Below are 4899 nucleotides of genomic sequence, written 5' to 3' on the forward strand. Positions count from 1 at the left end.
CATCCTTCTCCATAGTGAACACCGATGAAAAGTAATCATTTAAAACCTCACCTATGTCCTCCGGCTCCACACACAGATTGCCACGTTGGTCCCTAATGGGCCCTACTTTTTCCCTGGTTATCCTCTTACCCTTAATATACTTATAAAATGCCTTGGGATTTTTCTTTATCTTACCCACCAGTGTTTTTTCATGTCCCCTCTTAGCTCTCCTAATTACTTTTTTAAGTGCCACCCTACACTTTCTATACTCCTCTAGTGCCACCGCTGTTTTCAGCGCTTGGGATCTGCCATAAGCCTCCTTTTCTTTCCTGATTCAATCCTCTATATCCGTGACATCCAGGGTTCCCTGGACTTGTTGGTCCTACCCTTCACCTCAACGGGTACATGTTGGCTCTGAACTCTCAAAATTTCCTCTTTGAATGACTCCCACTGATGTGATGTAGACTTTCCTACAAGTAGCTGCTCCCAGTCCATTTTGGCCAGATTCTGTTTTATCATATTGAAATCAACCTTCCCCCAATTCAGTACCTTTATTTCTGATCCATCTTTGTCTTTTTCCATGACTACCTTAAATCTTACAGAGTTATGGTCACTATCCCCGAAATGCTCCCCCACTGACACTTCTACCACTTGACCGGCTTCATTCCTTAGGATTGGGTCCAGTACCGCCCCTTCTCTTGTAGGACTTTCTACATACTGCCTCAAAAAGCTCTCCTGTATGCATTTTAAGAATTCCGCCCCTTTTAAGTCTTTTGCACTGAGACTATCCCAGTTGATATTGGGGAAGTTGAAATCCCCTACTATTATTACCCTATTATTTTGACACCTCTCAGAGATTTGCCGACATATCGGTTCTTCTATCTCTTCCTGACTATTTGGAGGCATGTAGTACACACCCAGCCAAGTGACTGCCCCCTTTTTGCTTTTAAGTTCTACCCAAAAGCCTCATTTGAAGAACCTTCTAAAATGTCATCCCTCCTTACTGCAGTAATTGACTCCTTGATCAACAGTGCAATGCCAGCTCCTCTTTTATCCCCTCCCCTGTCGCGCCTGAAGATTCTATACCCTGGAATATTGAGCTGCCAGTCCTGTCCCTCCCTCAACCATGTCTCTGTGATAGCAATAATATCATAATCCCGTGTGCTAATCAACACCCTCAATTCATCTGCCTTACTAGTAAGACTCCTTGCATTGAAATAGATGCAATCCAACCTTGCATTTTTCCCTTGTGCCTTACCAGGTCTATATTTGTTCTGCCCTCCAGGCAGACTCACTTTCTGTTCTACATTACCCCCTACTGTACCTCCACTCTGTCTTCCATCCCCCTGTCAAATTAGTTCAAACGCCCCCCCAACAGAACTAGCAAATCTCCCAGCAAGGATGCTTGTCCCATTCCGGTTCAGGTGCAACTCGTCCAACTTGTACAGGTCCCACTTTTGCCAGAAACAGACCCAGTGATCCAGGAAACTAAAGTCCTCCCTCCTGCACCATCTCCTCAGCCACGCATTCATCTGCTCTATCCTCCTATTTCTAAACTCACCAGCACGTGGCACAGGGAGTAATACAGAGATTACAACCTTTGAGGTCCTGCTTTTTAATCTGCTACCTAGCTCCCTAAATTCTTGTTTCAGGACCTCATCCCTTTTTCTACCTATGTCATTGATACCAATGTGTACTGCGACCTCTGGCTGCTCACCCTCCCCCTTCAGAATGTCCTGCAGCTACTCTGTGACATCCTTGACCCAAGCACCAGGGAGGCAACATACCATCCTGGAGTCATGTTTGCGGCCACAGAAACACCTATCTGTACCCCTTACAATAGACTCCCCTATCACTATAGCTCTTCCACTCCTTTTTCGCCCCTGCTGTGCAGCAGAGCCTTCCTTGGTGCCACAGACCTGGCTGTTGCTGCTTTCCCCTGGGAGGTCACCGCCCCCCCCCCCCCCCCCCACCGCAACAGTATCCAAAGCGGTATATCTGTTTGAGAGGGGGATGGCCACAGGGGACTCCTGTACTACCTGCCTGCGCCTACTACTCTGCCTGGTGGTCACCCATCCCTTTTCTGCCTGTGCTGCCATACATGCGTTGTGACCACCTCTCTAAACGTGCTACCCACGACGTCCTCAGCATCGCAGATGCTCCACAGTGAATCCACCCGCATCACTAGCTCCGTAATGCGGATAATCAGTAACTGCAGATGGATACACTTCCTGCACACATGGTTGTCAGGGACACCGGAAGCATCCTTGATTTCCCACATAGCACAAGAGGAGCATATCACGGGTGCGAGCTCATTGTGAGCAGCGAATACAGTATACTAAATTGTGGTCTCCTTTACACTGGGGAGACCATACGCAGATTGGATGACAGCTTTGCGGAACACCTCCACTCAGTCCGTAAGCATGACCCCGACCTTCTGGTTGCTGGCCATTTCAACACACCATTAACATACCATTTGCCTTTGTTCCATGACCTGCTGGTCAGTTATTCTCTGTGACCCTGTCCTGTCAACACCTTCTCTTTTGTTATCTCTTGCCCCACCCCCGCTTTACTTGCTGAAAACCTTTTACATTTCTAATATTTGTCAGTTCTGATGAAGGGTCACTGACCTGAAAAATCAACTCTGCTTCTCTCTCCACAGATGCTGCCAGTCCTGCTGAGTATTTCCAGCATTGCTTGTTTTTATTTCAGATTTCCAGCATTTGCAGTATTTTCCTTTTATTATAGCATTGCTGCAAGCCTTACGCCCACATCGCACAGCTTGCACACACTTCCTGCTGTTCAATAAAGCAGTCACATCAGCCAGACTGCACAGCACTTACTGGCACACTTCCTTGCAGGACAAGGTGGCACACAACTAGAGACAGTAGGAGCTAACTGGAGGACAACAGGCCCACCTGTATGTTCTTATCCCCATGAAGGAGATGGTGCTGGCTGTTATTGGAATGGTCATTGCTGAGGCTGAAATCCTCGATGGTATCCTAACCCTCTGTCTCACATTCCATTTCCTCCACTTCCCACATTCTCTTCTGATTTACAAGCCACAAATGGTGTAAGCATGCACCTCTTACTTTCTCCCCGCCCCAACCCGCACCATGCCTTTCTCCTTTCAGATAGACAAAATGTGCAACCTGGCCAGGCAGTGGAAGAAGCCCAAGAAGAAGGTCACTTAAGTTCACACTCGAAACCACCAGCTCTGACACTGCTTGTATCTTAGAGACTAGATTAGAGGCAGGATCAGCATGTGGTGGGACACTGCACATGAGTGGGATGCAGCCAGGGCAGGGAGACAGGATAGTGCAGGTGCCAGCAGCTTGCTCGAGGGCCAAGCCACACATGGGTTCCATTGCAGAGGACTACGATGAGCACTTGTATGGAGCAGCCTACAGAAGAACATTGCATTAGGAAGCCAAAAAGCCTGTGGTCAATGCAAAGCAGTATGATGGAGTCCAATGTCAACTTGGCATAGGACTTCAAACAGACCTTGGAGGCTGTCCTTTCCAGCACGGAATTGGCAGCCAACTCCATTTGCACACTTGTGGACCTAACCATGATGCAGTGTCTGATGGCTGATGTCTCAGCTTCCACTGCAGCACAAGCAGCTTCCATCAGAAGTCTGAGCGCTCAAATGAAAGGTCAGACTGAAGTCAAGCAAGGCCAGCTTGTGCCATGCAAGCTGTGACTGCTGCCTTCCTGGCTGTGGATTACAGTTTTCAAAGGGGCTTGCAGAGTCTCACAGCAGTCTAGCAATCTTCCAACAGATTACTGGCATTGCTGAGGCTCCACACTGGGAGAGTGGCAATGGCTCCATGGAGCACAAACCTCCTGTCCTCTCTCAAGAAGGCAGCCTTTTTCCTCCTACCACTGCCACTCTGCTCCTTGCAGTTGCCTGTTAACCAGCCATAAAGACTGCTGCTGCCCATGCCAAGATGATGCAATTGGAAGTCAGGCTTGCTCTGCCCAGACCTACTCAAGGATGTCCTATAAGGCCATCTGCAGTCTCCTCCACTGTGGGTCAGCAGTCTTCCACCAGCCACACTAAAGTCCTGCTACCCGACCCGAACCTGACGACGTGTGTCGGGTTCGGGTCGGGTTGCATTTCCGGGTCCGGCATTTGGGCTCGGGTCAGGCTGGGTCAGACACACTCTATCACGGGTAAGTGGCTCCACTGTTAATTTAATTTTTGGACTAGAAAGGTGGTTTTGTTACAGTTATTTTAATCTTGTGCAGATCAGTAAGAAAGTGAAAAATGGAAGGTAAGTTAACTGTTGGTCGGGTCGGCTCGGGCGCGGGAAAAAATGGAAGGACTCGGGCCGGGTCGGGCTCGGGTTGGATGTGGTTCTGTTGGGCTCAGGTCGGGTTTTTTTTTTGCAGACTCGAGCAGGCCTTTAAGCCACACTGAAGCCACTGGGGTAGCACTGCCTAGAAGCACTAAGACAGGCATAGGTACATGGAAGACAGGCACTAGAGGAATGCATAAGGATCATTAGTTGGCTTTCGTGTGTAATATAGGATGATTCGCTTCTCGGCCTTTTGGCTAAGATCAAGTGTAGTATCTGTTCTTATCAGTGCTTATTTGATTGAGAAGAGACCATGATCATTGCCTTTTGATCCTGGGGAAGCTTTGAGTAAAATGGCTATAACCAATTTTCGAGCTTCGGGCCAGGGAGTGCGCAACACCGTTCGGGTGGTCGTGAAGGACAAGGAAGGAGATGCACCGGTCGATCGCACCTTCTTCATCAAGAAAATTCTCTTCGATTGCTGCGGATTTCAAGCGACGGACGTCTTCTGCCTGCAGGATTTCCCCAGCAGTGGATACTTCGACGTGACGTTCCGGAACGTGGCGGGATGCATCAAGTTCCTGAAGGCGTTCAAGGAGAAAGGGGACCGGGCTCCACT

The 4899-nt window shown here is 48.8% G+C and overlaps 1 pseudogene; it reads left to right on the top strand.

Moving 5' to 3' along the window:
• The first annotated feature begins 4517 nt into the window (after positions 1–4517).
• On the top strand, positions 4518–4626 carry LOC137374061 (U2 spliceosomal RNA; annotated as a pseudogene).
• The last annotated feature ends 273 nt before the right edge of the window (positions 4627–4899 follow it).

The sequence above is a fragment of the Heterodontus francisci genome, chromosome 9 (genome assembly GCF_036365525.1).
Source record: "Heterodontus francisci isolate sHetFra1 chromosome 9, sHetFra1.hap1, whole genome shotgun sequence".
NCBI lineage: Eukaryota > Metazoa > Chordata > Chondrichthyes > Heterodontiformes > Heterodontidae > Heterodontus > Heterodontus francisci.